This window comes from Panthera uncia, chromosome B1, assembly GCF_023721935.1.
Source record: "Panthera uncia isolate 11264 chromosome B1, Puncia_PCG_1.0, whole genome shotgun sequence".
Lineage (NCBI taxonomy): Eukaryota > Metazoa > Chordata > Mammalia > Carnivora > Felidae > Panthera > Panthera uncia.
This window is the reverse complement of record NC_064811.1, coordinates 154,557,741-154,569,064: the sequence shown is the minus strand read 5'-3', so window position 1 is coordinate 154,569,064 and position 11,324 is coordinate 154,557,741. Positions and strand designations below refer to the sequence as shown.

The 11,324-nt window shown below is 34.4% G+C and overlaps 1 non-coding gene across 1 annotated transcript; it reads right to left on the bottom strand.

The window, feature by feature from the left end:
- Nucleotides 1–288: 288 nt before the first annotated feature.
- LOC125924068 (U6 spliceosomal RNA) lies at nt 289–392 on the bottom strand. Its single transcript, XR_007458254.1, has one exon. It is a non-coding gene; the product is annotated as a U6 spliceosomal RNA (small nuclear RNA).
- Between the last annotated feature and the right edge of the window lie 10,932 nt (nt 393–11,324).

The window sequence follows — 11,324 nt, the reverse complement described above, 5'->3', positions numbered from 1 at the left end:
CTGTGTAAGTGTGGGTTTATTTCTGGGCTTTCTGCTCTTTTCCACTCATCTATGTGTCTATTTTTGTGCCAGTACCATACTGTTTTGACTACTGCAGCTTGGTAGTGTATCTTGAAATCTGGAATTGTGATAACTTCATCTTTGCTGTTCTTTCTCAAAATTGCTTTGGTTAGAAATCCATACAAATCTTAGTAGTATTTGTTTTAGTTCTGTGAAAAATTCTGTTGGTATTTTGATAAGGATTGCTTTGAATGTGTATATTACTTTGGGTAGACTTTTTTTTTTTTTTTAAATATGGAACGCTTCACGAATTTGCCTGTCATCCTTGTGCAGGGGACATGCTAATCTCTGTATCGTTCCAATTTTAGTATATGTGCTGCCTAAGCGAGCACTGGGTAGACATTTTAACAATATTAATTCTTCCAGTCCACAAGCATAGAATATCTTTACATTTGTTTGTGCCATCTTTCTTTCATCAGTGTTTTATTTTTTGCAGAGTATAGCTCTTTTACCTCCTTCATTAAATTTATTCAGAGGTATTTTATTATTTTTGTGTAATTGCAAATGGAGCTGTTTTCTTAATTTCTCTTTCTGCTACTTCATCATTAGTATATAGAAATGCTATCAATTTCTGGCTATTAATTTTGTATCCTGCAAATGTACTGAATTCATTTATTACTTCTCATAGTTTTTTGGTGGAGTTTTTAGGGTTTTCTAAGTGTAGTATCTTGTCATCTGTACAAAGTGACAGTTTAATTTCTTTACCAATATGGATGCCTTATTTCTTTTTCTTGTCTGATTGCTGTTACTAGGATAAAGTTACTTTTTAAAAATGGATATATTTTATGTTGGTGGTGGTGGAAGGAAAGGACTGTCTTTTTTTTTTTTTTTTAATTTCAAGAGCTCTATTTGTTTCTCTTAATTCTTTCTTTGGCTTCACTACCAGTTTAAATGGATGTCTTCTCCATTCTACTTACCTGCCTCTCCCCCCGAAATGTTCTTTGTCCAAGGCTTCCACCTCAGGACCTATGTATTTTCAAATCTTTTACTATATCTAGGACTTTCACCCATCATGTTTCAGATCTGTGTTCAGTTTTGGAGTTTTCTGTGGTAATTTTAGGTTTGCTTTGTCCATGCCCATGTCCCCTTTTCTCTTTTCCTGTTTTCTATGCAGTTTCTTCAGACTTAGCCCTTTTCTCCAGACACAATCTCTTCAGGTGATAGTCAGAAGTTTAATAGTAGCTGTGTTGGCATTTAACAATGATTTCTCTATATACAGATAATTTAAAGCTCATAGTATTCTCCCAGCTTCAGGGTGGTTTTATCTGCACTTCATTTGTGTCTCTGCTACTTTGCAGACTTTGTGGACCTATTCTGATTCTGATAACCATCTTTAAACTATGGTCAACTGCACTATTTCCCATGCGATTCTGCAATTTTCTACAAGAAATATTTATACATTTCATAATAAAGGATTAATCAAATAGTTTCCCCAAGTTTCAGCAAGGCACATTACATTTTTTTCAAGTCATTGTAACTTTGGGAATGAGATAACTAAATAATCCTAGCTGACAATACAGTAAGGTAAATGTGAAACCTTTTAAATAACCACACTTAAAAAATGTAGATCTTAAGGATCATGTCAATTATGAGAGAAAGCTAGAGATCAAAAGGTTATGTTACTGGTCCTGTTCCGTCTGATGTTTTAATCAATAACTTAGATAAGGGTTTAAAGGCATTTGTTTCAGATATTGTAATGACATATCTTGAAAAAGATACCAATACTTTTGATTACAGAAATAACATTTAAAAAGAATCCTAAGAGGATAGAAAATGGATTAAAGCCCACCAAACTAAGTTAGCACAGTGTTTTTTTGATTATTTTAGATAAGAGAAAAAAATCAATTGTATGAATTTAACACGTGATGAACTTGGTTTGTCAGGAATTCATATGAAAAAGACCTGACATTTCTAAATAATTATGAACATAATATAAATCAACAATATGATTAATCTGCACAAAAAAAGACCAAAACAATGTTAAGTTTTGCTATTAGGCCGTTGTGGGAGAAGCGGCTATAAAGTACATTTTAGTATGGATTTTGCCAGAATACCTAAAGATTTTGAAGTCATGGCATTTAAAAAATAATATGATAAATTTGGTTTGGGGAGGAAATTGCTTATGATATCTGCGAGAGGATAGTTACGTGCAGTGGAAGCTCTAGAAGATGATCCTAGGACTATGGTTAGAGATGATTGGGATAAGAAGACATTTCTAAATATTAAATAAACTCAATCATGATAAGTAAGCACTTTCCTGTGAATTCTGTAAGCTCCAATCACTATAGATTATTAAGAAATGTCTGCTTATATTTTGTGTATATGCTTTGTTTTGGAGGTTGCACAGAGATGACTTCTAAGATCTTTGTCAACTTTAAAAGTTAAGTCTATGATACTGTGCTTACATAAAACAGAAAACAAAATAAAAGTACTTTGAAGTCTATATATGACTACAGAGATAAAATTGGTAAGGAACTCCTTCCTCTCCACTTGCGCAGGAAGCTACAGTCAGATTTATTAGACATGTTGAGAAAAACAATCATAAAATCAGTTTTAGTTTGGATTTGATCTGCAAGTTGCTGCATATAGGAGACCATAGTGAGATAAAATGCCAGCCCTTCCCTTCAGCGTAATGTATATTAGAATTCTGAGGAGACACAACATATGACAGTGTAGGCCTGGTTAGAACAAGGATGTCATGTCTGGGTCTACAAATTACTTATAGAAGTATTCTCTACACTTTCTACACAGTGAAAGAGTCTCTTGAAATTTTGGAAGTTACAATGGAGATAACTAGAATTATACAAATAAAGTTTTTAAGGGTTTATTGCTTAGTCTGAACTTTCTGTAAGGAGAGAGAAATGGAAAATGTTATGCAATTTACCATCAAAACTGTGAAGCACCTGGGATTTTACCATACCCTTAAGCTAGTAAATTATCCCGCCACAGAAAGAAGACAAATAACCTCTGGGTTAGAGACAAAGGACAATTAATTACTCATAGTAGCCAGAGACTCAGCGTTTTCTTGCACTGGTGCCCTACACCCCAGTTCCCACAAGGTGATATGAAGAGGGCCGGGTGACACCTGTATATGTGTTGGGTTATATCACAGGAAAGAAACCTTGAATTTAGGAAACATGCATCTTTTATACTGGATACCAAGCAAACCTTCCTGTTTCTCTCAAGGAAGACACTATATCCTCCAATGCTGCTTGCTATGCAAACATTGTTGAAAATATAGCTCAAAAAAAAAAAAAAAGCAGTCAGTGTCTCTGCTTATAAGATATGCAGAAATAAGAAACCTATGAATAATTGTCTCCCAAAACTGAAATTTCATGGCCACCATAATGAAGCCACTTTCTATTGGAAATCAGGGATAAGGAAGAATGACCCAGGATAACAAAGAAAGAAAAGAAAGACTATGACCAAACAAAGATCTATTGTGAAGGACATTTGATTAGGATTATTACTAATTTCTACGAAGAAGGGATTAGGCAATACAACCAGAACCATGTTAAATATTACTCTCAGTATTGCCTATTCTACAGTCTGCACTTCTGTCCTTTCCTTTTTCCACAAACACATGCTCTAGTAAAGTCAATCCATCACGGACATTAAAGAATTTTCAGTTAATCCTTTTTTTTTTTTCAATTAAAAAGTTCTACATGTATTGTTATAAATAGCCATCTTAACTAGCTGGAACCCAGGTAATGATTTCAATCAAGATTCTCATGCCAAAGAATAGGCATAATTGGTAAGAACACTGTGATTCTTAAATTTTGAGTGAAAGGGTACACACACACACACACACACACACACACACAGCTTCTGGGCACCATCTTACAGAATTCTGTTTTTTCTCTTTGAGTAGTTGTAAGGTAGGTCTCATAAACCTGGTTTTAAAATAGCCACCAGTGATTTTCATGCTGCTCTATTTGAACAATGATTTGAGAACTAAAGCTGGAGGCAGCATTTCCTATTAAGTCTTAGTGGACTACTATTACTAAGGCATATTGAAATGTAAGGCACCATGTGAATGGAAGGCATTGAGGTATAAATATTGGAAAATACTTTTTCAACATTATTAGCCTGTGTCTATGTGCATTAGTTGTAGGTGTATTTGAGTGAGGACCCTCTGGAAGGGGGATAATGGAAGGAGGCAAAAGTGGGATGGGGATCCAGAAAGCTTCCCATTTAGAAGAGATCATTGAGTCCTTGCTTGATGATAATGGGGAATATCGATGGTCAAGTTCATCATAATTAGTGCAGAGTTGTTAATTTAATATAAGTCATTCAGACACAGGTGCTGTTTTTATTTTACCTCTGATATTGCCATTGGAAACTTAAAAGTGTTACTGTTTCTTTTCTCAAACCTCAGTTTGCAAAAACACTGACTGGTTTATATGAATTATTAGGAAATCTGTGGTGAAGAGTCAGACCTTCATTTTTAAAATCAGGGATCAGAGTTAAAGGTTTATAGGTATCATTTGCCTTCTATAGGAAGTACTCAGGACCCTTCAACTGGAGAATGTCAGTAATGCAAAGGATGCTTTGTATCAATGCTCCAATAATATGTCCATGACTTTTAGGTCTACAGTTCTGAAAGAAAAAGCAATAATAAGACACTTTAGACAGGGAGATGAGACCCTCCTTTAAAATTCTCCCTTTCATGCCTGCTTGAAGGGACTAATCGTGTATTTCCTGACAAGCAATGCTTTAGTTTTTATTATACTTTGCTTCTGATCTACAGTAAAAAATATAATTTAAAGAGCTACATGAAAACTTTATTTCAGTTTTTCCTTGTGGATGTTTTCTATTTAAATATAAATTAATTAGGAAAACAGTTTTCATTTTTACCAAAAAGGGATCAATTATATTGAATGCATGGGAGATACTTTTACAAATAATTATTTTATTTACATTTTATTTTTTCCCCTAATATTTTATTATAAAAAGTTTCAAACATAGAAAAACATAGAAGGGTACAGTGAATACCAGTATAACTACCAATAGGTTCTTCGGTTAACTTTACTATATATGCTTTCTTACATAACTATCTGTCCCATTGCTTACCCACAAATCCATTTAAGTTTTTTGATGCATTTTAAAGTAGGTTGTAGACTATAAATAAATATTAAAATCTGTTTGATGAAATGCATGCTGAAGTGTTTAGGTGCCTCTAAATGCTTAAGCATACATAGCATTAACTATGGTTCAACATTTGTTTATTGTTTTTAAGATAAAAATTTTATATAATTATATGTGAAAAAAATTAGTGTATGACTGATAGATTTGGAATCTGCATACATCCATGAAAACCAAAATTCCTTTAAGAAACAGAAAATTTCTATTATACTTGGAAATTTCTTTATGCCTTTTGCTCATCAATACCTACCCACCTGCCCTCAGATTCAAATACGATTCTTTTTTCCACTGTAGATTAGCCTTGCCAGTTCTAGAACTTTATATAAATGGTATCATACATTATGTGTTCTTTTATGTAAGCCTTTTTCCATTCAGCTTAATGTTTTTGAGATTAATCTATGTTGGTGTGTGTGGTTAAGGAATTTGTTCTTTTTATGGTATAATTTATAAGTATACCACTGTTTGTCTATTATCTTGCTGATGGACAAATGAGGTTTACAGACTTAGCTATTCTGAATAAAACTGCTGTAAACATTTGTGTACATTTTTAATGTATGTTTAGTGTGCCTAAATACCTGTTGTGATAATTAACTTTTGTGTCAACTTGGAGAATGTTTTTGGATGAGATTCACATTTAAAATTTGAGTAAGCAGATTGCCCTCCATAATGTGGGTGGGCTTCATCTAGTCAGTCGAAGGTTTGAACAGAACAAAGTATTGGCTTCCTCAAGCAATAGGGAATTATCCAACAGATGGCATTTGGATTTTATTTGCACCATCAGTTGTCCTGGGTTTCTAACCTGCTGGCCCACATCGCAGATTTGGACTTGACAGCTTCCATAATTATGTCAGCCAATTCCTTAACACTCTTCCCCCGCCCTTGAATAAATGATTAAATTAAAAATTAAAAAAAATAAATAAAAGTTATATTCTTATAAGTGAGAAAGTCAAGGTAATAGAGAACAATGTGCATTTTATCTTTTTTGTGTGTGACATTTTTGAAAGTCTGTGTTTTGCTTCAACAACACAAAACTACATGCCAGAAGTAGTTTTGTATGAAAGGGAGAGCTAAGCAGAAATTAAGAGTAGGATGCTTAACCAATGGTACCACCCAGGTGCCCCAAGAATGTAATTTTTAAATATATACTTATTCATTATTTGTTTCCACTCAGAACAGGGGATTTAAAACTTAAAAACTGAAAAGTCACACTAGTTCATCAAAGAATATTTATGTGCTCATCCTTGCTTGTACTATTCATGGAAAGTATTTACTAAGATCCTCTTGGATATCAGGTGTTCTACCTATGTGACTTAATTTAATTCATACAATCAACCCTGATCATTCATTAAAGAAATATTTAGCAATTGGGACACTTGAGTGGCTCAGTCAGCTGAGTACCAACTCTTGATTTTGGCTCAGGTCATGATCTAATGTTTTGTGAATTTGAGCCCTGCATCAGGTTCCATGCTGACCAGGAAAAGCCTGCTTGGGATTCTGTCTCTCTCTTTCTCTCCCCTCCCCTGCTTGTGCTCTCTTTCTCTCAAAATAAATAAACAAACATTAACAAAATATTTAGTGATTGTCTACTCTTTGTTAGATACTCTTCTAAACAGTGGGGTTACGTTGGTGAAAAAGAGAGACAAAATTATTGTTTTCCATTTTAATGTGAGGAAACATAACACTAAGCACAGTAAATAAGTACATTATATACTTTGGTAGAGGTGATAATCGTATACTATGGGAAAAGGTACTATGAAGAAAAATTAAGCAAAGTAAGAAGCACAGAGAGCCCTTGTTGGAAGTGGGTCAGTTAATGTTTTGAAAACATAACATTTGAGTTAATATTTGAAGGTGAAGGAGTAAGCTCTGTAGATATCCAGGAGAAAAGCGTTCTAGTCAGAGGAAACATGTAGTGCAAAAGCTCTGGGTGGGAATATATCTGGTACTTTGAAGAACAGTAAAGTGTCAAGTATAGTTGGAAATTATATTATATTATATTATATTATATTATATTATATTATATTTTAATTTTATTTATCTTACCTTATTTTTTAATGCTTTTGAGGGGCGGGGGGAGGGAGAGAGAGAGAGGGAGACATAGAATCTGAAGCAGGCTCCAGGCTCTGAGCTGTCAGCACAGAGCCTGATGTGGGGCTCAAACTCACAAATTGTGAGATCATGACCTGAGCCAAAGTTGGTCGCTTAACCGACTGAGCCACCCAGGCGCCCCTATTTTTTATTTTAGTAGACTAAATTTATTATTCATCCTAGGCAGTAAGAGGAAGAGCAGTAAGAGATGATATTCAGATAGAGAGGTCCAGAGAAAGATCTTTTGTGATATATTTGGTCTTTATTTTGACTTAAATAGGGGTTGTTAGAGGATTTGGAGCAGGATGGTGACAGATCTGACCTATACTCCCAAAATTCACTCTTAATCTCATGATGAAAGCATACTGGAGCAAAAGTGGAATGAAGGACACTGGATAGAAAATACTTACAATAAGCCAGGCAATACATGATGATTATTTGGGTGCAATAATCAAAATGGTTAGAAGAAAGTGAATTTTTTATTTTAATTTTAAATTTATTTTATTTTATTTTTTTCCAAGTAGAGCCAACATGAGTTGCTAAAGAGTTAGTTGTGTGATGTGTATGTAAGAAAGAAGGCAAGGGCTACGTTTTTGTTTTTGTCTTTGGGGTATGAACTAATAGGTTATGATCTGGAGAGATGGAGAAGAATGTGTCTGCTATAGATTAAAATATGAAAATAAGGAATTAATTTTTTGACAAGATGTTTGAACTGCCAATGGACATTGTAGTAGAGAAGTCAAGAAATAAACTAATATGGGTGTGGAATAGAAAAAGTTTGGGCTAGATACAGAAATATGGAGATCACTCATGTTAGACTAATACTTAAAATCACAAGACTGGATGAGATCACTAATGGGTGTGGGTAGAGAAGGAAAGAGTTACAATGGTTGAGCCCAGGGGTACTCCAATTTTAAGACATTGAAAAGAAGAAGAAGAATCAGCAAAATATATGGAGAAAGAACTTCCAGAAATGAAAGAGGAAAGCTAGGAGTGTATTGTGTATTGGAAACCAAGTAAAATGTTCACAGAATAAGAGAGGGATCAACTCAGCCTAGTGTTACTAATGAAGAAAGATTGGTACTAAGAATTATCTAGTAGATTTAGCAGTGTGGAGATGCCTGATGACTGACTATGTCAGTGGAGAGGTGTAGGCAAAATCCTAATTGGTGTAGTATAAAAAATAATGGGTAAGTTTTACTTTTAATGAGAATGTGCCAAGCTAGAAAGTGTGTCATTTCCACCAAGACAGTAAAAAAATAAATTACAAAGTCATTAATTTTCTGCAACTTATCACAAAGCTGATGTATAGGGCAACCAAGTAGCCTAAAAGTCAAGGACGGGACCTTCTAAGGAGAGAGAAGTAACACAGAATGGGAGGGAGAAGTAGCAGTTGTCATTTGATGGGTAAGAAAAAAAATCAATAAATATGATAATGAACAGTTAGTAGTTGAATGTAGGCTAGCATACAGTATAGATCCCCTAAAAACCCCAGACACAAAGGGTTTTATACCCATTTACATGCTATTTTTCATGGACATCACTCAGATGCTTGGTAGAAAGATGAATGGCAGAGTAAGAGACCAGAGCCTCTCCCACAGGGCTATAGGCCTATAGGAGGAGTTGACTGCCACTGTAGAGCAGGCATAAAACATCACACATTTCCCTAAACCCCTTTGCTCATACAAAATAAAAGCTTTAAGCTTCTTGGGAAGGGGCAGTGAATCTTAATTTTTTTTCTGGGGAAAGGATAGAAGAAAAATACCTTTAGTCCTACAGAAAGAATAGGAGAGTTTTAGGTTGAAGATCCTATATTCAAGGTCTCCTGAGAGGCATGAAACTCTTCTGCACAAGATTTACCACAGATCCAAGGCAAAGTTGGCTGTCACAGGGAGGAGAAGCAGGAATGCTGAGAAATCTCTACATCTGAGGGTGATCAGTAGGGGGTTTGCCAACAATGGAGGCTGGGCTAGTACAACAAAGCACCTATCCTGCCCAAGCATAGGAAACAGTGAATGACAAAAAGCACCCACTCCACTGGGATAGGGGAGGAGTGGAGAGAGTCTCCCTGTTACCAAGGCCTGTAGGAAAGGCAAAAAGGGCTAAGCAGGAACACTGAGAAAAACTCTTCAGGACCCTAGACTAGATGCTCAGCACAAGTCAATGGCAGTCTTCCATTAGAGAAATTAGAACTAGTTCTACACTGAACATAACCATAGCAACAACAAAGTATATACACAGCTCATCTCCTGGCTGGATTGATTCAATTGGGCCTTTTCTCCAATGGCCCAATAGAAGAAAAGACATACCTATTTATAGGCATAAATGTTATTTGCTCCAATATCTACTGTTCTACATAAAATGCCTATGATTCAAAAACAGTTATGAGACATACACATAAATTAAAAGAAAAATACAATCCATTGTCAAAGATAAAAAGTAATCACCAGAACTAGACTTAGAGTTGTCTCAGATTTTGGAACTATAAAACCACAATTTAAAAATAACTGTGATTCATATCTTAAATATCTATCTAGCAGAAAACATGGGTAATATTCATAAACAGATGAGGAATTTTGGCAGAGATATATACTATGAAAATAGACAAATGGGACGGTGGAAATTAAAAACATCAGAAGTATCCTTTCAAAGCGCTGATTAGTAGACTTGACATAGTTGAGAAAGAATTAGTGAAGTTAATGATAGATCAATAGAGATCACCCAAATTGCAGAAAAAGAAAACACATAATGGAGCATCCAAAGGATTTGAACTAGTAGCAAATTGTCTAACTAACATACAAGTACTTAGAATCTCAGAAGAGAGAGAGAACAGGAGCAATAAGTATTTAAAAAGATAAAGGATGGGAATTTCCCAAAGATAACGAAAAACATCAAACCACTGAGCCAAGACCAGAGATCTACAAAAGAAATACAAAACAATATAAAATCAAAATGCATACACATGTAATTATACATACACATTTCTCAATTTCTGAAAACTAAAGCTATAGAGAAATTCATAAATATGCAAATAAAAAAAGATAAATATTCATTATAAGCCAGAAGACAATGAAATGACACATTTAAAAGGGTTGAAAGGGGAGGCTGAATGGCTGAGTCTGTTAAGCATCTGACTCTTGGTTCTGCTCAGGTCATGATTTCACAGTCATGAGATTGAGCCCTGTGTCAGGCTCCATACTGAGCAAGGAGCATGCTTGGGATTCTCTCTCTCCCTCTCCTTCTGCTCTGCCCCCACTCACATGTGCACTCTCTCTCTTTCTCTCTCAAAATAAATAAATACACTTTTAAAAGACAAAGTGCTGCAAAAACATGTCAGCATAGATTTCTATTTCAGGGATAAAGTATTTGTAAAGTGAAAGTAAAAAACTGTATCAGAAAAAAATAGGAGACAACCTTTGAACAGATCTACATTAAAAGAAATATTAAAGGCACTTCTTCAGGTGGAAGTAATATTATATTGGACAAGAACATAGATCTAGAAAAGAAAAAAAAAAGCTTTGGAAATAACAAAACTAGACGTAAATTTAGAGTCATTTTGTTCCTTATCCTTAATCACTTAGAAATACAATCGACTATCTAAAGCAAAAGTGGTAATGATATATTTAAGGGTTTATAACAAATGTAAAAGCAAAATATATGAGAACAGTGAAAAAAACAAAAGACAGGTGAGTTATAATTATAGCGATTTAAAATTATTGCACTCTATATAAAATGGTATACTATTATTTGAAGGCAAACTGTGAATAACTAAAGTTGCATATAATAAGTTCAGGGGCAACCAACTAAAATATTTTTAAAAATAAGTATACGTAATATACCAATTTTGGAGAGAAGATAAAATTATAAAAATACTCAATTCAAAAGCAGATCAAAGAAGAAGGAAAAGAAACAAAGGAATTGATGGAATCAGTAGGAAGACACTTGCAATCATATTGTTTATAATCAATGATCACAATGATCAAAAATTTTAAAGAGGAATAAAATTTAGAAACCTCTGAGAGTGAGAGAGA